At 37.6% G+C, this 27,419-nt stretch overlaps 1 pseudogene; it reads left to right on the forward strand.

Moving 5' to 3' along the window:
- LOC145098609 (uncharacterized) lies at nucleotides 1-26,085 on the forward strand (annotated as a pseudogene).
- The last annotated feature ends 1,334 nt before the right edge of the window (nucleotides 26,086-27,419 follow it).

A 27,419-nucleotide genomic window follows, 5' to 3' on the forward strand; every position in this document is an offset into this window, starting at 1 on the left:
ATGGCTGCAACAGCAGCAGCATGTCAAGGACCGTGGTTAAGAAATTTGTTCAGTGAGCTGATGGGAAAGAAAGCACAGAAGGTGAAGCTGCTAATCGACAATCAATCCACCATTGCACTCATAAGAAATCCGGTATCTCACGGTAGAAGCAAGCACATAGACACAAGGTTCCACTTCATTCGCATGTGTGTTGAAAGGGAGCAAATTCAAGTGGAACATGTAAATGGAGATCAACAAAAGGCTGATGTTCTAACAAAGGCAATGCCAAGGATAAAGTTTGCAGAGATGAGGGAATTAGTTGGCATTGAGGATCTAAAGAAGAAAGGTCAATCTTGAGGGGGAGAAATGTTGGTCAAGGATGGACCTGGTAACTAGGAAGAATAAAGCACATGGGGCAGTGATGACCGTTACAATTAGACTGCTCATATTATTTCTCTTTTCTGTTAAATTTAGTAGTATAAATAGAGTAATTCAGTGATCACAATTCATCAGTCGAAAATTCATTGTATAGCACCTTAATCATTAGGCTGCTAGTATTCTTCAGTCAATAAAGTAATCATTCGGCTGTCATTTCCATTTTTACCCCTGTTACCCTTGTTCTCGTTTACTGTTATATTGCTTGACCACCAACAAGATTTTGGTGGAACTGAACAAAATTATATGCCTTCAAATTGTCAACCAATCATCACATTCACATACGCCTGACAATTCTCGATACGACCCGCGACACGACACGAAATAAACGGGTTTGGGTTGAGTTTTTGAACCCATCAACCCGTTTATTAAACAGGTTATATGTGGGTTTCTTAAAAAACATACGGGTTGACCCACCAATCCGTTTAGAATTTTAATAAAAAGTTTTATATATTTTTTTAAATGTTTTAAGCATTATATATACTATACAGTGTTGTGTACGAATCACTTTCCATATTTTATACTAGGATAGGATACTCGATATCATTGACCATTTGACATTTGGCGTTTGCCCTAAATAATCTTAGCATCTCACAAACAAAATCGAATAACCCCTCTTTCGCTCTCCCCTCTATGACAAACGACAGAACAAACTCACGAAGAATGGCGACATGCATGATTGAATCATTATCGAATGATGGATGTCTGAACGTGAATGACGGATGCACAACGTAGTTGACAATCGATTTGTTGCGATCGAACCTTTGAACATATGAACCCCAATCTGACCCACGAACCCACCAACCTGTGAACCCGTATAAATAATTGGGTTGACGGGTCATATATGTATTTATGTTTCAAACCCGGTAATCCGTTACATGCATAGTTAAATGGTTCGTGTTCGGGTTGATATATTTTGACCCGCCAACCTACGACCCACCAACGCGAACACGATACAATTGGTAGGCCTAAACTTCCTTAAAAAATTGTAAACCAAACAAAGACATAGATTTCTTTTTTAGATATCAACGTCATCCACCGAAAATAAATAATGTGCCTTATTAGAAACAGGGATGCGCATCGGAACCGGGTACCTGCTTTTGGAACCGGAACTGCCGGTTTTGGAACCTTAAGCGGTTCCGGTTCTGGTTCTCATTTTTTCGGAACCGCTACCCGCTGGGTACCCGCCAGAACCGGTTTATATATATATATATATATATATATATATATATATATATATATATATATATATATATATATGTGTGTGTGTGTGTGTGTGTGTGTGTTACTTCGATCGGTTTAGAATATATTGGTCCGATTTTGTCCGTCTTTGGTCCGAATTAATTTGATTTGGATCGAACTAAATTGCGGTTTTGTAGACAAAAGTTCACAAAATTAATGTGACCGGGTTACCCGCTCCCGGAATCGGAACCGCCGGTTCCGAGACTGGTTCCAAACATTTAAGAACTGTCTAAAGCGGTTCTGGTTTTGGTTCTAACTCTCTAGGAACCGCCGGTTCCGGTTCCGGTTCCGGTTCTGGTTCTCGCCAAATAAGACGGGTACCCGTATATGCTCATCGCTAATTAGAAAGCCTAACTTTATTGAAGTACTCCTTGAAGATCCAATTTTTTCAGAAACGGTCCTCTCTGTGTGGCTTCGAAATGCCCTTAAAAAATCTTTGTGGAAATTCTCGAAAAGCATCTTAGAAAATCATAATACATATCTTTGAAAATATTTGAAGAAAACCCTTCTTCAAAATCTTTTTGCACAAACAGATGTATGTTATTATTTTAAAAATATCAAACCAGATTTATATCTTCGACAATCTAAAACTTGTTAAAATATCATAAACAATTTTCAAAATTCTCTTCTAACTTTAACAAGTTTTTTTTTTTTTTTTTTTTTTTTTTTTTTTTTTTTTTTTTTTGGAAAAGAATCAGGTTGTATGTGGTCGAGAGATTATCAAAACAAAAAAAATGAAACCAATGAATCATATTTCTTGTCTAGGACACGGTACATTTACGCGCTTGGACAGCACATACAACGGGCGGTGGAAGTTAGATCTTGTTGTTGATATTCTCCACTAATTTAGGCCCAAGAACTATTTTTTTTGCAACATATCATTGGAAAGCCCTAAGTAGCACTAGTAGAAAAATGAGGTTTTAATGATAGATGAACATCGACATACACTATTTTATGACCAAAAAAAAAAAAAAACGTTCATAAAACTTATGTCATCTTTCGTAAAAATTTTAAGGATTTACGGCAATCATAAATGTTTGTGCAAAATGTTGTCATCTTTTATTAAAATCCATGACATAAATAAGTATATGTCGTCTTTTAGGATCATAAAATGAAAATAAAAAAACATACGATGCATTTTTCAATTTATCTGTAGTCTTGAAATAATATAAAGTTGCCTTTTATTTCTCCACATCTTATTAGTGTTGTTATTTCTCATTCTCTCTTTCGCGCATCATTGCTTTTAGGGTTTCAAGTTGATAATGGTAACGATAATATATATATATATATATATATATATATATATGTGTGTGTGTGTGTGTGTGTGTGAGTTATTGTGAGAACTTAAAAAAGCATGCAAACTTGTAAATTCATAATCAACTCATCATTTTTCAACACTAAAACATCAATATTCTCCAAATGGTGCTCCTATCAACACTAAAAAAATTGACAATTTTTTTTTTTTATTTTCAAAATTTGCATGTATACACATTCAACAGTTGTACGGACTGTTGATGAGCACAACCAGCAGCCATATGGACTGCTGATGAGCAATCATCAGTCCAGATGACTATTGATTATGCTCATCAGCAGTCCATACGACTGCTGATTGTGCTCATCAGTTGTCATACAAAAATATCAAATATATATCGTCAAATCCTTTGTTGAGCCTAGATATGACTTAGACGCACAATTTGGAGAATATTAGTGTTTTTGGTGCTAAAAAATGATGAGTTGATTATGAGTTCGCAAATTATCACATATCTATTGTTTCTCAAAAGAAGCTAGATTTGTATGCATATATATATATATATATATATATATATATATGTGTGTGTGTGTGTGTGTGTGTGGGGGGGGGGGGGGTAGATTTCCACTGATATATAATTACAAACATAACTAAAAGGACTAATTATGTTTAGACTAGTTATACAATGAGTCATACAAATAATAGATACAAAATGCAAAACAATATACTACATATGAAGTTGATTTTGATAAAGCGTTTGATTCGCTTAATTGGGGTTTCTTAGATTCGATATTGGAGCAACTGAATTTTGGGGGTAAAGGGAGTAAGTGGATGTGTGGTTAATTAAACTCGGGAATAACTTCTGTCATAGTCAAGGTTTTTTCCACTAAAGAACTCAACATAAGACGGGGTGTTAGGCAAGGTGACCCTCTAACTCCTTTTCTCTTTATCCTTGTGATGGAAATTAACTATTTCTCTAAAGGAAGCTTGTGATCAACATTTTTATCACGGTATAAATCTTCCAAATAATGGCCCCATGTTGTCTCATTTTATATACGCGGATGATGTTACCGTTATTGGAGAATGGTATGAGATGGATTTAATTAATCTAAATAGAATCCTTCGTTGTTTTTACATCGCATCCGGTTTAAAGTTTAATCTTCACAACAGCAACATCTTTGGTGTTGGAGTGGAAGATCTTGAACTTGAAAGACTGATTAGTATTCTTTGTTGTGAACCTGCGAATTTCCCCATTATATATATATATATATATATATATATATATATATATATATATATCGAGCTTCGTATTGGGGCCAATATGAGGCTTGCTAAGAACTGGCGACCAATTATGGATAAATTCAATCTCTAAGTTGTCTAGTTGGAAAGCGGATAACCTTTCGTTTGTCGGGCGTCTTACACTTTTCAAATCCGTTTTAGGAAGTCTCCCACTTTATTTCTTCTCATTATTTAAGGCTCCCAGCAAGATTATTGATGTTCTAGAGGGTATTAGAAAGAGATTTATTTGAGGGTGGAAAAGAAAATAAAAAAAAATACATTGGATTTCTAGGAGCACAATGGTTAAACATAAAAGTAAAGGGGGTTTTGGTATTGGTTGTCTCTAGTCTTTAAATTTAGCTCTCTTGGCTAAATGGTGGTGGCGCCTAAAAAGTGAAGAGAACAATTTTTGGTCCGCTTGCATCATTGCTTTGCATAAAATCTCTAGAATAGATACTAAGCCAATGGCTAAATGCAGTATCCCTGGGGTATGGTTGACGATTTCCAGAATTAATATGGAGTTTGCTAATTGTAATATTTCTTTGGACTAGTTATTTGAGAGACGTTTAGGTGCTGCAAATACAACTCACTTTTGGAAAGACAAATGACATGGAAACTTGGTTCTGAAAGATGCGTTTCTAGAACTTTATGTTATTAAGTCTAATAAAAATTGCAGGGTGGCAGATAGGATTAGAGATCTAGAAGTGGTTGCTACTCAGTGGGAGTGGAGAAGACAGCCATGAAGAGGAAAGGAATCGACTGCCTTGGATAGCTTGTGTGATATTGTTGTTAATGTAAAGCTGTCTGTAGTTCCTAACAAATGGGTTTGGAAACCAAATGCTTCATGGTGATTTCCTGTTAGTTCCTTGTGTAACAACCAATTATTTAAAGTTAATAAAAATAAAAGAAAGTCACTAAAAGTCAAAGCTAGTCAACTATGTTAAACAAAAGTCAAATAAATAAAATTATTTGATTTAATAGTTCAATTTTATATTACTTTATGCGTTTTTGGTAGTAGGAATCAAAATACAAAAAAAAAGAGCTAACCGAAATCTTCTCTTTGTGCACCGAGAACCCCTACCGAGAACAAACCTTTAAACCGAAAACCATTGCCATTGCGAGACCGAGAACATGGACAAAAATCAGGGAATTTCGGTGGAGTTTAAACCAAAAACTCCCCTTCTCTGTTGGACTTTTAGACCGTAAACAATGATTTCGGTTAGGATAGGCCGAAATCTCAAAACTTTTAGACGGTGACATACATTCCAATTAGAAAAATTACACTTCCCTATGCACATGTCAAATCATTTTATCCTCATATATATATATATATATATATATATATATATATATATATATATATATATATATATATATATATATATATATATATATATAGGGTTAGGATTAAATGCGAATTGTAATTATAGTGTGATTGTATGAATAAATTGTGTCTATTAGATTAAATATAATTGAGGGTTAGTGTGACATCCCCAAAATCTCGGCCAAAAAAGACCGATTTTCATTTATGCTTTTAAAATATTTTTAGAGTAAATCCTTTTGATTTGAAAGAGTTGCGGAATTTGTTCCCAAAAACAAAACATGATAAAACAATGTTTACCAAATATAAACATATACAGACATGTAAACAAAACAACTTAATGGTTCATCCATCTTATGCCCTCGCGCCACTTTCTGTAATACAAATAAAACTGAGTGGGTCAGGCTTGGGAGCCTGGTGAGCATATAGGGTTTTCAACCCACAATAAATAATCATATTTAATTTCCACCAACCAACAATAACCAAATTACCCATTCCCGTTATTCTCACTTTATGTCCCTAAGACAACTAACATAAGGGACCTAGTCTAAGAATATTTCATCGGGGCGACAACACTTGCTTCGGGGGTACCTCAGCAATATAAGTCAAATAAGGCAACCATGAGGGGGATGGAGTACAGCGAATGAACACCCAAGTTCATTAACACCTACAGGTGGCGAACCTGCTAATGTTCCACAAGACTATCTAGAAAAGTATGTGGTCGTCATCTAAACTCCGCTAGATGACTAAATCAAACAACAACGAGACCTCTCATCTGTTTATTACACACCAACTATCTACCCATGTTCTACCCAACATATTAGTAGATAAAAATATACATTTTATACATAGATAAAAACCTGTATAGCATACTTTGATCAATACATATTCCACATAACAGATGAGGCACACACACACATAACACATATCTCATAGAGAATAAATCATATCTATGAGTTAGAAGAAAGTGAATACACATTCACACATATAAACAACAATATACTTAATACACTCAAACCATACTTGTATTATTATCGTGTTTATGAAAGGTAGTATACACTCACTTGATCAGAAGATGATCAGACAGCACTACGACTTGCAGAAGTAGTAATCCTCGGCAGATCTGGAAGATCTTCACAAAAATCGAACTTCTCGCGGGCAGAGCTTCGGCTCGGGAACCGCACTTCTCGGGATCTTCGGGATCTTGGGACTTGCCTCGGGGCTCGAGTATGATACCGTGGCTTTGGGGTATTTCTGGCACACAAAACGATGCAAAACGGGAGAGAGAAGAGAGAAAATGAACAAAAGAACCGGCTGCCCTCGCATCCTATTTATAGGAGGCTGGAGCCTCGGAGCCACTTGCTGCGAGTGTCGACACCTTCGGTGTACGCGGGGCGTACTTCGGATCGGATTGCTGACTCCCCTTCGGATAATGCCGGATTTTCCAATTAAAATTAAATACAAAATATTTAATAAACTTCGGAAATTCATATCTTCTTCATACGAACTCCGTTTTCGACGTTTTTTATATCCACGCGAAGGTGAGACTACGCTCTACAACTTTCGTTTAGACTCCGTCGGCTAATTTTAACTTTATTTTGATTATTTATTTTTAATGGGCCGAGACAGAAAAACTTCGTTATAAATTCATAACTTCTTCGTTTGACGTCCGTTCTCGCCTAACTTTTTATCGCTTCGATACCAACAATGAGACCTTCGATCCTCGTTTAGATTACTTCGGCTAAAAACCGCTCGATCTCAAATCGAGTATTTCAGGCTGCATACCGCTAAGCCGAAACTTCGATAAATCATAACTTCCTCATACGAAGTCAGATTTGGGCGTTCTATATATATATATTCGGAAACCTTGTTTCAACTACTACAACATTAACCAAAGATATCAAGTTTATTTTACACTATATTTTGACGCTTATTTTTATTCTTAATTAATCAAACCACATAATTAAGCAATTAAGCACAAAACACACAATACTTAAATCATACAATCTTTATTATTTCAAAACAGGTTACAGAGGTTAACCTAGACCATTACATTGCTAAAAATGGAAAGCCCGGAAACACAGGCGTTACAATTCTCTCCACCTTAGAATGATTTCGTCCCCGGAATCACACATCATCAAACAAATGCGGATAGCGACTCAACATGTCACTCTCCGTCTCCCAGGTGAGATTCGGCCCATTCGTGTGTTTCCATCGGACAAGCACTAACCCAACCATTTTGTGTCGCAACTTCTTAGTCTTTCGGTCAACAATTGCCTCTGGTTCTTCAATCAACCTTTTGTTCTCATCAATTCTAAATTCAGAAATGTGAATTATATCGGGAACTTCTCCCGTGAACTTCCTCAAATAACACACATGAAAAGTGTTGTGAATTCCATTCAGTTCTTCGGGTAATTCGAGCTTGTAAGCTTGGTTCCTAACCCTCTGAAGAACTTTAAACGGTCCAATAAACCTTGGACTCAACTTTCCCCTTTTTCTAAATCTTATAAGTCCCTTCCACGGCGAGACTTTAAGCAAAACCGAATCTCCAACCTCAAAAGTCATCGGTCTTCGCTTCTTGTCAGTATAGCTCTTTTGACGATCCTGAGCTGCTAACATTCTTTCCCTAATTATTTTCAACTTTTCAGCAGTTTGATGAACCATCTCCGGTCCCATAAACCGCTTTTCCCCAGCCTCAAGCCAACAAGACGGCATACGACACTTTTGTCCATACAAAGCTTGATAAGGTGCCATCTTAATGCTCGAGTGGAAACTATTGTTATAGGAAAATTCTACCAATGGTAAATGTTCATCCCAATTACCTAGGAATTCCAAGGTACATGCTCTCAGCATATCTTCAAGTGTTTGAATCGTTCTTTCACTCTGACCATCAGTCTGCGGATGGTAAGCTGTACTTAAACATAACTTGGTACCCATTTCCTCTTGTAGACTTTTCCAAAACCTTGAGGTGAAACGGCTATCACGATCCGATACAATCGTTAACGGAACACCGTGAAGCCTCACAATTTCCTTCACGTAAGAATTCGCAAGCTTTTCCATAGACCATTTCTCCTTGGCTGCTATGAAATGCGCACTCTTAGTGAATCGATCAACGACCACCCAAATCATGTCGTGACCATTCTTTGTTCTGGGCAGTTTAGTGACAAAGTCCATAGCAATGTCTTCCCACTTACCCATAGGCACAGGCAATGGTTCTAAACTCCCGTAAGGTTTCTGATGTTGTGTCTTGACTCTCGCACAAGTCACACACTCAGCCACATACTTTGCAACATCAAGCTTCATCGTCGGCCACCAGTAGTAGGGTTTCAGGTCCCTATACATTTTAGTGCTACCAGGATGAATTGAGTACATGGTTTTGTGAGCTTCTTCCATCAGAAGGTCCCTAATTCCTCCTGACTTAGGTACCCAAATACGATCTTGGAATACCTTTAGTCCATGACCGTTTGTACCAAACACCAACGTTTTACCCAAACGTTCCTCCTTTCGGTCATTTTTCTCAGAACCTTCCTCTTGAGCTTTCTTTATACTTTCCACAATGGTCGAGACAACTTCAATTCTCAACGCCCTTGGCCTTTTCCTTTCAAGATTGACTTTCCGACTGAGAGCATCAGCAACAACATTAGCTTTACCGGGGTGGTAAAGTATCTCGCAGTCGTAGTCTTTAAGTAATTCTAGCCAACGTCGTTGCCTCATATTCAATTCCTTCTGATTAAAGAGATATTGGAGACTCTTATGATCAGTGAAAAGTTTGCACTTCGTGCCATAGAGGTAATGCCTCCATATTTTCAGAGCGAAAACTACCGCTGCCAACTCCAAATCATGAGTCGGGTAATTCTTTTGATGCTCTTTCAACTGTCGAGACGCATATGCTATCACCTTTTCTATTTGGGTCAAAACACAACCCAATCCAACCCCAGACGCATCGCTATAAACAGCGAAGTCTTCAACTCCATCGGGTAAAGAAAGTATCGGTGCCTCGCATAGCTTCTTCTTTAGCTTCTCGAATGCTTCTTTATGCTTATCACTCCAAGCATAAGTAGCTCCTTTGTGGGTCAAAGCTGTCAATGGAGTAGCAATCGAAGAAAAGCATTGGATAAACCTGCGGTAATATCCGGCTAATCCTAAAAAGCTTCAAATCTCCGTGGGACTTTTCGGTTGTTCCCACTTCATCACAGCTTCAATCTTTGCTGGATCAACCATTATCCCTTCTTGGTTGACCACGTGACCTAAGAATTGGACTTCACGAATCCAAAAATCACATTTGGAGAACTTTGCATACAGCTTCTCCTTCTTCAGAACTTCCAACACTTCTCGCAAGTGTCTGCCATGCTCCTCCTGGCTTTTCGAGTAAATCAGAATGTCGTCTATGAACACTATCACGGATTTATCAAGGAAAGGATTACAAACCCTATTCATCAAATCCATGAATGTTGCCGAAGCATTGGTTAGTCCAAACGACATAACCAAGAACTCGTAGTGTCCATATCTAGTTCTGAATGCAGTCTTCTCGATATCTTGATCTCTTACTTTTAGCTGATGATATCCTGACCTTAGATCGATCTTCGAGAAATAGCTCGAACCTTGCAATTGATCAAACATATCATCAATCCTTGGCAACGGATATCTATTCTTTATTGTTGTCTTGTTCAGCTCTCTGTAATCGATGCACATTCTCATACTTCCATCTTTCTTCTTTACGAATAACACCGGAGCTCCCCAGGGCGATGAACTAGGTCTAATGAAACCTTTTTCCAATAACTCCTGAAGTTGCATCATCAGCTCCTTCATCTCCGTCGGTGCTAATCGATAAGGTGCTTTTGCTATTGGCATGGTTCCTGGTAACAAGTCTATTCTGAACTCCACTTGTCTATCAGGTGGTAATCTAGGAAGATCTTCGGGAAATACTTCCGGATAATCACACACCACTGGAATGCTCTGCATCACCTTCTTCTCTTTCTTAGCATCAATCACGAATGCTAAATATGATGTACATCCCTTGGTCAAACACTTTCTGGCTTTCATTAGGGAAATGATTCCAGAATTCACTCTGCGTTTGTCTCCATACACCATAAACGAATCTTTCCCAGGCGGGTTTACTTTAACTATCTTCTTCTTGCACAAAATTTCGGCATCATTGGCGCTAAGCCAATCCATTCCCAACACGATGTCGAAACCATTTAGTTCGATAGGCAATAATTTCTCGTGAAACTTATTCCCATTAAGGTCACTTAAGATGTCTTTCATACGATGGCTAACAGGTACAAACTTGCCACTAGCTACTTCGACTAATAAAGCATTATCTAGTCTATCAACAGGCAAAGCTAGCTTTCTACCAAACTCATGCGAAATAAAGGAGTAGTTGACTCCAGAATCAAACAAAATTTGAGCAGGTAATTCGTTTACGAGGAAGGTACATGAAGTGACATCAGCTTCATCTTTCGCGGCCTCAAGTGTCATTTGGAAGGCTCTCGCCTTCGGCTTTGGTGGAATGTTGGGCCTAGCTGCCTCCTTCTTCTTCAGACAGTCTTTCAAAATATGCCCCTCTTCATTACAACCAAAACACATCCTTTTGTTGTTCGGACATTCATTGGCAAAATGTCCGACCTTTCCACACTTGTAGCAGGTCACATCCTCGCTACATTTCCCAAAGTGCTTTTTCTTACACTTATCACACCACTTCGCTTCGCCTCCCTTTCCTCCAAACTTTTTCGAATCAGATTTCGAAAATTTGCCTTTCTTACCGGAACCAGATGTTCCCTCAAACTTTATTTTCTCACCAACCTCAACCTTGTCGGTGGTTCTTCCCTTAATCATGTTCTCAACAGACTTGGCAGCCCAGATAGCTGCCTCTAGAGTAAGTGCCTGACGTACTGGCACCTCGTACTCCCATGGGAGTCCCTTTACATACCGGTCCACCTTTGTCAGCTCGTCTAGGATGATACGCAAGGCAAACTCCATCTTATCGGTGAAGTTATTGGTGTATTCATCAACTGACATGCTGCCTTTCGTCAATGCTAAAAACTTGTTCTCCAACTCCAACAGATTTTGAGTCGAGCAGAACTTCCGCTTGAACTGCACCAAGAACTCTGCCCATGACAATTGCAGTGGCTCATTAGGGCTCAAAGTCTTCCCTAGAGTGTTCCACCAACGAACGGCTCCACCTTGGAATTGACGCACTGCATAGATAGTCTGCAACTTACCTCTGCAGCCACAAGTCATGAAGGCTAGCTCCATTTCAGAGATCCAATCCATAACCCCAATCGGATCCTCCTTTCCATTGAAGGTCGATGGTTTGCAAGTTTGAAAGTCCTTATACTTGCATCCCATTCCATCATTCCTTCCATCATGGTTGTGTTGCCTAACTATCGGTGGGTTGGCTTGACCAACAGACCCACTGAAGTTTCCACCCTCCGAGTTCCCTTCATTTAATTCGGGCTCTTCCACACGAATTGACAGTTCTTCACGATTCTGTTGAAGCAACCATCTAGTTTCATCCATCTGACGATCCAACATCGTCTGAATCATCATTTGCACACCAGCCATGGCTATTGGCTCAGGTGCTGCTGCTACGACATGTATTTGTTCAATCACTGGTGGTTGATTCCTGTTTTCGTCAGCATTTCCAACTCCACTTCTTGTTCTCACCATTTTGATCTACACACCGAATAAGGTGAATTTAGACCCTCAATCACGATAGATATTCAAATCATCCTTATCACTCCGAAACGTTTACATGCTAGTTCTAATATCGTAGACGTACGCTTAGAATCCTACACACATAAGGTTTCTAGATCCGGTCGGCAACAGACCATAGATCCGAACAAATAATATCATATATGGCAACATATAACATTTAGCACATAAAGCATTTTAGGCAACTTTCCTAAAATAAACTAGTGCTCGTGTCTAAAACATAACAGACACACATCTCAAAACTTCACTTAGCATTCTAAGTTTAAGTCTAGAAATCCTACAAATTCCTAGTTCGCTTAAACTAATGCTCTGATACCAACTGTGACATCCCCAAAATCTCGGCCAGAAAAGACCGATTTTCATTTATGCTTTTAAAATATTTTCAGAGTAAATCCTTTTGATTTGAAAGAGTTGCGGAATTTGTTCCCAAAAACAAAACATGATAAAACAATGTTTACCAAAGCATTTCATAAAAGAAATGTATTTTCATTATAATCAAAACTCAGGGTGTCATGTTCCGATACATACCAATAAGCATAAACGATAACATTACAAGTCATTCAACAAATATAAACATATACAGACTTGTAAACAAAACAACTTGATGGTTCATCCATCTTATGCCCTCGCACCACTTCCTGTAATACAAATAAAACTGAGTGGGTCAGGCTTGGGAGCCTGGTGAGCATATAGGGTTTTCAACCCACAATAAATAATCATATTTAATTTCCACCAACCAACAATAACCCAATTACCCATTCCCGTTATTCTCACTTTATGTCCCTAAGACAACTAACATAAGGGACCTAGTCTAAGAATATTTCATCGGGGCGACAACACATGCTTTGGGGGTACCTCAGCAATATAAGTCAAATAAGGCAACCATGAGGGGGATGGAGTACAGCGAATGAACACCCAAGTTCATTAACACCTACAAGTGGCGAACCTGCTAATGTTCCACAAGACAATCTAGAAAAGTATGTGGTCGTCATCTAAACTCCGCTAGATGACTAAATCAAACAACAACGAGGCCTCTCATCTGTTTATTACACACCAACTATCTACCCATGTTCTACCCAACATATTAGTAGATAAAAATATACATTTTATACATAGATAAAAACCTGTATAGCATACTTTGATCAATACATATTCCACATAACAGATGAGGCACACACACACATAACACATATCTCATAGAGAATAAATCATATCTATGAGTTAGAAGAAAGTGAATACACATTCACACATATAAACAACAATATACTTAATACACTCAAACCATACTTGTATTATTATCGTGTTTATGAAAGGTAGTATACACTCACTTGATCAGAAGATGATCGGACAGCACTACGACTTGCAGAAGTAGTAATCCTCGGCAGATCTGGAAGATCTTCACAAAAATCGAACTTCTCGCGGGCAGAGCTTCGGCTCGGGAACCGCACTTCTCGGGATCTTCGGGATCTCGGGACTTGCCTCGGGGCTCGAGTATGATACCGTGGCTTCGGGGTATTTCTGGCACACAAAACGATGCAAAATGGGAGAGAGAAGAGAGAAAATGAACAAAAGAACCGGCTGCCCTCACATCCTATTTATAGGAGGCTGGAGCCTCGGAGTACGCGGGGCGTACAGGCGTACGCGGGGCGTACAGGCGTACGCGGGGCGTACTGGTCCGAATCCGTCACTGCGTTCGTCATCCGAAGCCACTTGCTGCGAGTGTCGACACCTTCGGTGTACGCGGGGCGTACTTCGGATCAGATTGCTGACTCCCAAATCGAGTATTTCAGGCTAAAAACCGCTCGATCTCAAATCGAGTATTTTAGGCTGCATACTGCTAAGCCGAAACTTCGATAAATCATAACTTCCTCATACGAAGTCAGATTTGGGTGTTCTATATATATTCGGAAACCTCGTTTCAACTACTACAACATTAACCAAAGATATCAAGTTTATTTTACACTATAATTTTGACACTTATATTTATTCTTAATTAATCAAACCACATAATTAAGCAATTAAGCACAAAACACACAATACTTAAATCATATAATCTTTATTATTTCAAAACAGGTTGCAGAGGTTAACCTAGACCATTACATTGCTAAAAATGGCAAGCCCGGAAACATAGGCGTTACAGTTAGGATCAATAATGGCATAATGGTAATTAAGTGTAAAAAATTAATTTCTATCAATATTGCGAGCTCCAGAAGAGTAAATTTGACGTTATGGTTTTAAACAAATTAGGAATGGCAAATTTGAAGGGTATATGTTATGTTTTAATTTGATTTTAATTTATTTCAATTGTGCCTAACATTTTTAAAGAATATAGTATTTTAAATGAATCTACAACAGTCAATTTTAATATGATTTCAATTGATTTCAATTGCACGGAGTATTGATTTCGCATATAATTCTTTAAGAATGCATATATATATATTATAACACATTTTTAAAGAATTTGAACCATTCTTTTACACGGTACTCACAAAATATATATCAAATTCATATTTTACATTCTTTGGGAATAAAATAAATAACTTGTATAAGAAATTTCAGCCGATGATAATTTTCAATTATTTAGAATACAAGCATTCTTGAAGAAGGATTTAAGAAAAAATGATATAAAGGTCCGAAGAATTTAAGAATTCAAGTATTATTGAAGAATTGAATAATAAAAATAGATTTGCAGGTTTGTAGCACCACAACCTTTATATACAACCAAGAAAATCATGTAGAATTCAAGCATTCTTCAAGAATGTTTGAAGAATACAATTCTTGAAAAAATTAATCTCTTTGAAGATACTTATGCGCTTCTTCCCTGTATCTTTATAGTACTTTTTTGTACAATATACAACATTCTTGAAGAATAAATTAATTGTTTTGAAAATTAACTTTTCAACTCAATTTTCTTGGAGATTGGTTTACCCGTTTTCCAAGTCTCAATTAAATTTTCATTCTTGAAGAATAATTGTTCTCACATTGTCTCTCTTTTTTGACCTGCAAATTTTGCTCTCGAAAATTTTGGTTTGTGTTGAACTTCTGGAATCAAAATCATTTAATTCATAATGTCATCGCTCTTTCCTAACATAAAAAATTATAATCAACAAAATTCAACTTCCAGGCTTGACAACGTGAAGTGGTGAATATGATTTAAGATCACAAATATAGTTTAAAAAGGGGATAAATTTATATAAAATTTGTAATTGAAACCATGATTTAAGGAAAATATATGACTTCATTTTTTGGTTAGTAAAATAATTATATGTAAACTTCCAAAATTAACTTTTATTTTTTTTTATTAATCAATTATTGTTTTCTTAATTCCCATTGGTTCACACATTCACACAATAATTAAGGTTTATACATGAACCTAACTATATATATATATATATATATATATATATATATATATATATATAGGCCGAAATCACACCCGTTTATCCCATTTCATTTTCGCAATCAGTTACAAATCCTCTCAAAATTTATAAGACAATCTTTATATCTTCAAACCTTCATCCAGTATCTTCAAATCTTTATGGGAACATCTTTAAACATTCATCCAAAATCCCCAGAAAGCTTGTAAGTTCCTTTAAATTAATCTAGTGATTTAAAAACACTTCACATATTAATTTAACTAACATATACACAATATTATGTGTTAAATACTGTTAGGATTACGACTATACACAATATTATGTGTTAAATACTATTAGGACTACGGGACTGACAATCCAACACCTAAACTGTTAGATACAGTTAGGCTGGCAGGCCTGGGGTGCCAAATGTCGTACCAATTCTGACGCCTAAATAGCGTCGTATCAGACCATCTTAGGTCATCAAGCATAGTTATAATAACTCACAGTTTGGTATTGAACAATATGATGAGTGTACGAATACATACATAACTTCAAATAGTTTTATTTAATAATAAAACTATAATACAATACAATACTTTACAGTATAGCTGGTAGTTCCAAGCACATACATTCAAAAGGATTTCATACATGTACAATTACAGAACACTATTTTCCAGTACAACGAAACTTACATTTCAGGGAAACTTTCATTTTCATATGCTTTTAGTCAATATTAAAACTACATTATACTATTTCAGAGTACAACAATACTTACACATTTTGGTCTTAAGGTACTAAGAGTACAATTCATTTACAATAGAAAATATAAGATTTTCTGGAAAAACACATTTATATTTTCAAGGAACAAATGACAGACTTCTAATACAAAAATACTTATGAACGCACCAACTTAATTGTTGACACTCTTTTCAAAACCACTTGTATTCTCAGGGAATCAATAGACGAGTATCCACGTAGGTTTTGGAGAAGACGAAGTATCATAGACCCACGTCTTTTAGTTTTTGCTATACATTTTTGGATGCAAGTATACAATGATTTGAACACAGATGTAAAAGCTATACATTATCAATATGATTTTTGTTGTACTTTGATTACTATTAATCTCTTGTTGTGAACTGTACATGACTTCATCTGCCCCCGAACGTTTCTGCCGTTCTGGTTTGGGGGTGTGACAGATTGGTATCAGAGCATTGTTTATAGTGAACTAAGTATATCAAACCACACAAGATATACAACTATAAATACAATGGGGTTGAAACACTCTGACTAAAAGTATACTTTTAGAATATAAGTATTTTATAAGAATTATACGAACATGCATACATACCGGAAACAATATCACATTAAGAACTACATAAAAGTATTTAGATAAGTTGGACGCTGCGATTAAGCCTGGATAGTTATGTAATCATATGTATAATAAATATGGTGCCACACCCCAAGCCGGAACGGCGGAAATGTGAAGGGGCGGAGGATGTCATGTACAGTATCATAACAATTGCATAATAGTAAAACAAGCAACAACAATACATTGCACTTAAAATAGTTAATACATGTGTGTTCTGTGTATTGTTTATAAGACACCAAAAATGTATAGCAAAGTAAAAGTAGAGTCTTGAATAAGGTCCATCTTCTCAAAAACCTGGATGCGTGTATCAAACTACTAGTTTCCTGATAATACAAGTTATTTTGAAAAGAGAGTATCAACATTTAAGTTTGTGAGTTCATAAGATTTTAGTATTTGAAGATGCATTTGTTCCCTGAAAATGTTAGTATGTTCTCCAGAAAATCCAATTTTTTCTCTATTTAAATGAAAAGCAGTCTTAGACCTTAAGACCAAAATGTTTGTATGTTATCGTACTTTGAAATAGTAAAAGTGTATGTTTTCCATAAATGTATGTTTTCTTTGATAGAAAATAGTTTACTGCACTTGTATGAACTCTATAGTGTAATAGTTCTGGAAAATAATGATAGGTAGTCCTATTACTTAAAATAAAACCACTGAAGTAATGTTTGTTTTGTAAACCGAAATGTTTAGTTAATTCTTAATGTGAATGAGATTATAATCATGCTAAACTAACTAGTATCCTACACGACGTTCTTCAGGCTTCGAAAATTTATGACATTTGTCACTTGTAGACCTGCCGGTCCAACTGTAGCTAACAGACGAGGTGCGGGATTGTCACTCTTGTATAGATCTATACACAAATTCACGCTCTCCCTCAAGGAGACTCTGGTTATAAAACTGGACTTAGTAAGAACCTTACTAAGTACCCTGAAGTGGTGTCTCACATTCTAGTATTAACTTGTTTACGTATAGTGTGTATCTGTTTTCTTGTTCTTGGAAATGAATAATGTACTTGTAATGAAAAGAAATTTGTACTTATGCATTGATTCATGTAATTTATTATTGAACTAGATAATAGTGTGAATGGATCTCAAAACTATACCTATTATAGTTTCCAAATGTAATGTTTGTACTGGAATGATTGACAATGTTATTGAAATAAGTTTAATACCCATATATATATATACTTGGTATGTATAATTAAGGTTTGACTGACAGTCGGACAAGTGATCCTACCCTAAGCCACAACCAAATAAGGAACATGAATAAAGACAAAAGCAATAGTCCTAAGTCTGTTAAATCCTAATTATACATATAGATATATATGAATATACTTTGATAAAAACAACAATTTAAGAGTTTGAAAAACATTTTAAAAATAGTTTAATTAGTTTATAAAAGCATTAATATCTTAAAAATGGTTTGTAATAGCATGTAAGTCTTAGCACAACTATTTTGTGTTTTGCTTGTACTCTCCCCCTAAAAGCATTTAAAAATGGTAAAACATGTTGGATTAGGTGTCTAAGCCCATAACTATTTTGGTATGTACTTCACCCGATTATGAGCATGGTCCTTTTGGGTTGCCTTCATCATAGCAACTGATAGGATGAATCATGGAGAGAGAATAGAATTTATTATATGAATAATAAATTGGTACTCGAAAATGGTTTTATTAATATATTACAAGTTTAATATATAATTTGGAAATCATATTATTTAATTAGTATTGATCAGAAATTAATTTGGTATTAATTTGGTGATCAAAAGAGACTAATTAAATAAAGGAGACTGATATTGTAATTAACGTTTAATTGCTAGTGGGTTGATGGACTCCATAGAGTGGAGTGGACGAAATTCATGGTGAAGCCCATAAGATTTCGTCCAAGGGCTCTAAGGAAGGAATCCATGGACTACTTAGGCCTTAAGCAGGAACTAGGATTTTCTCAGAAACCCTAGCAACCCACACACCTATATAAGGAACCCTTTACATAGGATTTTCAGCGCTTATGAGTTTTATGAGAAACCCTAGCCGAAATCCTTCCCACCCTAAGTCATATTATTGCTAGTGGTGTTTGTGACTCCATTAGAGGTGAAACATTTAAGGTACTAAGATTTCAAAGGTCAAGGATATTCAAGGAGAACTTGTTGTTACTACATAACAAGAAAGGTAAGATCTAAACCCTAGTTTATATGTCAATTAGATTGTTGTATGCTAGTTCTTTGGATCATTTCTTTGGTATTCAATGTTGTTGTGTTCATAGTAGAAAAACTTAGATCAAAGAAATTAGGGTTGCATAAACACCATAGGAATGATGTCATGCTCATAACCCATCAAAACATAGGGGTACTAACTCACCTTATGTGAGTGCTCGAGTGAAGATATAGTGTAATAGAGTAAATTCCACAAGTTAAATCCTGTAACAAAACCGAGACATAATAACATTTCACGCAATATACATGTATATAGTGAGTGAAAATAGTGGTAAATATGATATGGAATAGCCTAAAAAGTAAGAATCACTTACAGTTAGGAGTATTAGAATGGTACCAAGACGGCGATAGGTGATTTCAGTCACCTTTGGATTTTCGCTCACTTGATGATTCGAGTGATGTTCTTGGTGTTATTGGTGAAATCAAGAGGATCAAGGTGTTTTCGGTTGGGTTTTAAGGAGATGGAATGATGATTGCTTGATGGTATAAAGAACACTAGATGAATTTGGTATGATCCTATGAAGATTCAAGCATATTTCGCATGATACTTGCGAGAGAAGTAAGGTTCTCGGCAAGTGTTCTTGAGAGAAAAATGGGCGTTTTTGGCTGGAAGGTGTAAGAATGAAGGGATGATTTTGGTCCCCCATATATATAAGGCAGAAAATCATGATGGGACATCTTGGTTGGGAATAGATGCAAAAGTGAATTGCCAAAGTTCAAGAAAACTGAATTTTTTGCCTTCTGACTGGCAGACTCGACTAGTAGGTCCTACTTGACAAGTTCCACAGTGGACTCAACGAGTCCAAGGATCTGGTGCCGGGATTTTCGATTTTCTGGCCAAATTTTGTTAAGGATGATTACCAAAACTCACTTTTATCGCCTAAAATCAACTTTTATGTTTGGAATGATTATTGTAACACCGTGAAAATTTACAATAAATTTAAACTTTTCAAAATCAACCCATATTCATAAAATCATTACAAAAAGGTTTTCATTTCATTTGTTATCAGAGTATCCCAGAACATCAACATAAAATTTGAGCAGCGGTACGATCACGCCCTTGCCTTGCCACGATCTCCTGAGTTACCTGAAACATTACACTGAAACTGTAAGCTCGAAAGCTTAGTGAATTACCCCCAAAATACCACATGCAACACATACGCCTTTCCAGGCCATAACTCTATAGAATCTTCCGATCCGAATGTCTCAGGGGACTTCCGTCCCAAACCTGCTAGGCCTTCCGGTCTTACACATAATGACCTTCTGGTCCATACTCTATTGACCTTCCGATCCATAACATACAGTTCATACATACATACAGTTAATACATGACGTATACAGATCACATATCATAAGACAACCTATATCGCATACTCTTCGTAACTCATAAGACCTCCCTGTCATACATATATCTCATACTCATATCGCAATCCTACTCATACGAATCACATAACATCTATCAATTTAGCTAATACTTTTCATGGTAACTAAGACCTTCTGGTCGCACATATAACTCATACTCATATCGCATCCCTACTCATACGGATCACATATCATATAATTACTTATCCATAGCACATAAGACCTTCCGGTCACACGTATATCTCATGCTCATATCATAACATAACTCTATAATAAAGTAATCAACAACTATCCAGCTTTCCATCCGGTAAAGGGGCCGGCTTTGGAACCTTAGACCCCATCGATATAGTGAGGATAACCCACCTGCAACTGCCGACTTGAAGGATTAAGACCATGCTGCTCCGACCTCCCGCACGAACTCCACCACTGATCATTACCAAATAACCAAACCAATAAATACCAATAATTACCAAAATATCCCTGGAAGTCAAGCTGGTCAACCCTTGGTCAAAGTCAAAGTCCTCAGTCAAAGTCAACCTTCCTGACTGACTCTACTCGCCGAGTCAACCCGCTGACTCGTTGAGTCCGTATGCTTTGAGAAACCCCATATCACGACTCAACCCGCCGAGTCAACCCGATGACTCGTCGAGTTCCTATGATCTGAAAACTCTCATGCCTAGACTCTACTCGTCGAGTCACCCTGAGACTCGTCGTCCAAGAATCCTCGAGTCCCATCCTAGTCAACACACTGAGTCGTCCCTCGACTCACCAATTCACGACTTAACCAGAAAAGTTAGGGTCCCACGACCAGACTCGCCGAGTCCAAGAACAGACTCGCTGAGTCCAAGGCAATCTTCAACAGACTCGTCGATTTGTTCTTCCAACTCGTCGAGTTCCTTCCTATCTTCATCCAATTCGCCGAGTACACCCATGTGACTCGCCGACTACCTCTAGCTCTTATTCCATACAGTGGCTTTCTAAGCCATGTAGGGACTCCCAACCATAGATCTACTCTCCTACAACCCATCCATCACATAAAGTGGCAAACTTTACGTGAATCTAAAGAGATCTAAGCATAAAACACTCTTGGGCTAGGGTTTGGGACAAGAAGGCTTCACTAACAACTCAACGACAGGGGCTTTATGCACTTCTGAATCATCTCAATCCCAGATCTGAGGTAGCAACCTCAGATCCTTCCTCCAAACCCAACATAACACTAGATATGCTCCCAAAACTTACACAAATGATAGATCTAGATGCACAAAAGCTCAAGCAACAAATTATTACCTCAAAAGAAAGCTCCAACAGAAGAATAATCCCAATCTCTGCAAAGTCCCTTTCTCCAATCCTCTACATCTTCAAAATCTCTTCACCAATCACTTCTCAAAGCTCCATTTTGCTCTCCAATGCTCTCACCAACGGATATAGGGCTTTCTTGACTTCAAAGGGGGATAAAGGGAATGAAAGGAGGACATTAAGTCCTTTAAATAGGGTGAAATCCCAAAGATTAGGGTATTTCTCTCTTCAGCACTAACTCGCCGAGTTGGCCACTTAACACGCGACCAGAATCGCGACTCAACTCGCCGAGTCTACCCATGGACTCGCCGAGTTGACCATCATTATTTACACTTTGAACCCTGAACTTGCACTTCTGAACTTGGGATGTTACAATTCTCCCCCGCTTAGATTAGGCTTCGTCCTCGAAGCCTGCGGAAACACAATTCCAAAAACTACTCCCGCAAAGCATCTCCTGGCATTAACTGATCCAGGTTCCTCAAAACAACACCACAGAAACCCAAAACCCAACTCTTCCCTCTGCGGTGTCCTGACAACCGCCTCAAGCCGGCCACCGAGTCCTTTCTCTAACAACCACACTTATCAACCAAATACCACCCAATGACACTTCAATCATTCTTAACCACCACGATCACTTGCCTCTTATCAACTAGATATCTCCACGAACCACCAGGTCTCGACCTAGTATCCCACTGCTATCCCTTTCTTGTCTGACATTACTTTTACCGAATCCAGTGTTGAGACTTATCCCGCTCCCTTTCTGAATCCAACACTTTTTCCTTCCGTGCTGACAGGATGACACTTCCTTCAGCTCCTGAGCAACTCCCATGAGTTCTCTTCCGTAATCACATACACATGCTGAACTTGCTCCAGCACCCTCGGGTTGGGAAAACCCGACACACTGAAGACACCCTCAGACATCCCCCATGATGAATTACCACTACATACATAATCTCCTAACCACAACCACCCTGAGAATCCAAGATTCTATCCTTACATGCCTTCCGAACTCATGTGGTTCTACATTACCAGAAATCCTTCCAGTAATTGTGTCTCAGCGGGACCCTCCGGTCCCCTAACTCTGGTAAACCTTCCGGCCGTACCCTGACTTGCCTTCCGGCCTTAGTAGATATCCAACTCAAATGTACTTCCATACCACTGGCACAATCACAATGCCCAAACACCATATTGACATACTTTCAATCCTTCATTCTCGCTACTGTTTTCACCTCCGTGATCCAACACTCCCCCCCCCTCGGAGCCACATACCTTTCCTTTTCCTTATCTAAGGTAGTCCATCAGTCAACTTCGCAACTTCAACCAAGTGCCACAGCACTCCTATCCTACTCTACACCATCACTCGCAAATTAACAACTACCCTATTCATCACACATGCTCTGAATCTGATTGCAAGGACTCTCGGGCCCATGTGCTGCCTTCCACTAACACAATTAATACCCGGGGCCAGACCTACTGATTTCTATAGCATCGTGGCATACACAATCCATCTCCTCATATAGATCTAACAACATATTCAGAATTTTCAGCATGACTGAACCGCCTTTCCAGGCCGGCAGCCACCCTGAAACATTCTCAGAACTTTCAGTATGGCTGAACTACCCTCCAGGGCCTTCAGCCTGACTGATACGCCTTCCGGGCTTCGGTCTAACTGATATTCCTTCTGGCCTTCAGTCTATTCGGACCGCTCAAACTAGCATACATCATCACAAACGATCCTCCCTGGGAATCTATCCGGCATATACTATTCTAGCCCTCTTGGGGTTTCGAACTCTAACTCCGTTCCATATTCTCAGATTCCGGCCTAACCTTAGACCTCACACCATCCGATCGTCTTCCTCCGAAAACCTTGGTCTGCACCCCGCCCCATCTATCTGACACTTACATATACCAGCCCATACTCTTGGCTAACTGAAGCCCAACTAAATCCCAAACAGCTAATCAACCTCTAATGCTCGCCGATTCTTCTGAGAATTTTCCAATTATCCCCACTTAGAGAATTGGCTTCCACTTACTGGCAACCCAACCGACATCATTTAATCAACCCTACTCAAGATACACTACTAGAAAAACAGCCTTTTACGACGCGCAAAACACGACGCTCTTTGATTTATGTTACGCATTAGAGAGTGACATTAAAAAAGTATCATCTCTTCAAAAATTTTAAGGATTTATGTCGTGCATTACTGAGTGCCTTTAAATTAGTGTCTCATGTAAAAATATTAAAAACACGGAAGGCACTTGTGCGTCATCTGTGAATGTCGTTTTATATTTTTTTTAAGAAACGCGCGTGTCCGAGGGAAAATGAAATCCCCCAAAATTTTGAACACCCGCCATCCTCTTCCTGTGTACTCTCTACACCCGCCAAATCGATTTCATTCTCTCCCTTCCTTCTCTCTGCAACCCCTTCCTCTGCGATCGACTTTCACTTCCTTCTCTGTGTAAACCCTAATCAAACATAACGCATTTGCAATGGTAATGTCTTCTTTCACAAAATAGACGATTGAGCGAAGAACTAGGGCTTCTGATGAATCGAACATCACCAACAATGATAGCTACCCATCATAATTTGTTTTTTCTCTCGGACTCCACCATTCCAACATCGCACCACAACAGCGCTTGCATCTGCTGCATCTTCTCCATCATTGGATTCTGGTTCTGGAAAGCTCTCTCTTTTTGAAGCAGAAGGCATAATCTCAGCTTCTTGGAATTGTTTGTTCTATTTGCTGAAGAAAGCAGAACAGAATCAAGTAACATTCCGAGCTGCAAATGCTGTAACTACTGCTCTACCATTTTTGGTCTCCGGTATCCATCGTCCATGTGAACTTCTCCTAAATCCAACTTTACTCCGCTCTCTGAGTTTGTTTTCTCCGTAATCGATGCATCCACCTTCTCGTCTCTCCCCCTCCACCGTGTTTTCTCTCATCTCTCTCCTCCATAGATGGAGATTGTCGGAGACATGAAGGGAGTAACCGAAGGAAACCCTAAAACTACTCTGATTGCATAAACACTTCTTCTCCTGCGACTTTAGGTAAGTCTCCCCTCCATAGAGTATAATTTCTGCTTTCATGTTTTTTCATCTTTAATCTTTCAAACCCCTTTCTTGTTCTTCTTTCAGTGTTAGAATTTATCTGGATTTAGCTCTTTGATTTTATAAGATCTTCATAAATTGTTCGGGTTTCTTGATTTTTGGAACCTGCATGTTTATTTTCCTTCCCAATCTGGGCATTTTTATCTGTGATTAGTAAACAAATTAGGGTTATGATTCTTAAACATCCAATCCTTTTGCCTTTGTTCTTGTTCTTAATGTTTTTCTTTTTTAGAAAATTCCATCGTCTTTAGTTCTTGATCTTGACTTTGAAGACACCCATGTGTTGTTTAGTTGAAATTCAGTTTCAAGATCATGATTCTTCATTAACTAAATCAACTTGTCAATCTTACCCTGAAGTTGCTAGTGCTGGAGAAAATTACCATTTAGCGTTTGAGAGTTGGAATTGAAGATATGGAATGGAATTGAAGCTCATTTAGTTGCAATAATGGTCACATCTGTGATCTGTTATTGCTAGGCAAAATGGGTCCCAATCATCAATTACAACAGCAAGGGTAGTGCCCTATGCTTCTTCAGTTCCAATTGAAGGTTTAGTAAATTAAAGCTTTAACCAAGGTAATCATCTGGGGTATCAAAGTTACTGGGATGCAACATATGCACATGAATTGACAAATTTTCGTGAACATGGGGATGCTGGTGAAGTTTGGTATGCATATCTAATTGACTATGACATATACCTTCTTTGATAAGATGCTTTTTTGTATGACTTTTTAAATTCTTTCTAAAGGTTTGGGGCAGATGTCATGGAAATGGTTGCTTCATGGAAAAAAGGACTATGTGCTGACATTTCACAAAGACATTTACAAATTCAACATAAAATTGATGACTCTGAGTCTGTTAGTCAAGAGGATAAAGATTTAGCAAGATGGAGTGTTCTTGATGTTGGAACAGGCAATGGGCTACTTCTTCAAGAGCTTGCTAAACAGGGGTATAGTATTATACATAATAACACTTATTCCTCCTTTTGGTACGATGATAATTGATAAATCATTCTTTATTACTTTTGATGTTAGTATAAATAGGTTCTCTGATCTCACTGGAATAGATTATAGTGAATGAGCAATTAGCCTTGCTAGAAGCCTTGCTAATCGTGATGAATTTATTGGTATCAAACTATTGGTTGATGATGTTCTTGATTTTTGATTTACTCATATTTAATGTCTATTGGTAAGTTACAATTTGCATTTACTCATATTTAATGTTTTTTATTTTTGATTTTACAGCTCCTGATATACATCGATCCAACAGCACAAAGTTCCAGGGATATGCTTGGTATTGACACTCGAGGTTGAAAACTTCAACGTCATGTCAGGGATAAATATAAATTTATTTCAAGTTTGGTCCATTATACCCTTGGTTGACATTTATAAAAAACTTCCTGGAAGTTACTAAAGAAACAGTCGTTGCCACCTTTGTGCTATTCATCAGGTGTTAAATGGCTTCTACCAACCTTGGACATGGCGGAGTTGGCAGTTCCAGAGTTGTTACCGGCTTGAATTATTCATCTAGTTCAGTTGACTGGCTCGGGAGAGAGATGCTTGAGATGCGACAAGGTAGAACATGATGATGAAAGAGTGAGTGCAAGTTCCTTTTCCCTTATCATAACTTTTCTTATATATCATTCATAAAATTCTTATATATCATCAGTTGTTATTGATAATCTGTTCATGTTGGATTTATATTGCAGGAAAGTGAACCAGAGATAGTACATGGTGTGGGTTCTGAAGCAAGGCATGTTATAAGAACAACAACACACCCGGTCTTCTTTCTGACTCTGTCATGCAGAAATCGATTGCATCACTTATTCCCTTATTCTCTTGTGAGTATAAAAAATTAGCTACATCATTAACCTAATTTGTGAATTATTGATTTTATTAATTGTTGGAACAGGGGAAACTTGGGGAAACTTGTGATTTCTTTCTTAGGTATCTAATTGCTAATTTTATAGCTACATCATTAACCTGCTACGGTTGCTATTTGAACTTTGAAGTGTTTTCTGCCTTTTTGACCATTTTACCCCTGCTCTGTGTTTTGCTTAGTTGTTGTGTTTGTTGGTCTCAAATTTTTTCCCATGCTTTTGGAGCTGTGTGGAGCTTGCTGCCACCTTTTGGAGTTGTGTGGAGCATTCTAGGTGGTTGTAATGATCAGTCTAAACAGGTTTGGAGTAATGAATTTTCAAGAATTAGCATTTTTCATGGGTTTCAACTACAATCTGTTATTTAATTTTTATATGATATAAAGGCTTAACATGGGTTTCAATGTTTCATGCAATTTAAAAAGCAAATTAAAACAGAGCTTTGAGAATTTAATATATGTACATATGGTGGTCAAATGAAGTTGTGTACAAAATGTTATATGAAATGGATGTGGGAGTATTATGTGGATGCTACAACAGGTAGGTAAGCTTCAATTTCTACCTTTTAATTTCTCTCATAAGTTGAAAATTTGATTTCTAGTTTCCATGGATCCAACCTTAA

This window comes from Lactuca serriola, chromosome 4 (genome assembly GCF_051521515.1).
Source record: "Lactuca serriola cultivar US96UC23 chromosome 4, Lser_US96UC23_V15, whole genome shotgun sequence".
Taxonomy (NCBI): domain Eukaryota; kingdom Viridiplantae; phylum Streptophyta; class Magnoliopsida; order Asterales; family Asteraceae; genus Lactuca; species Lactuca serriola.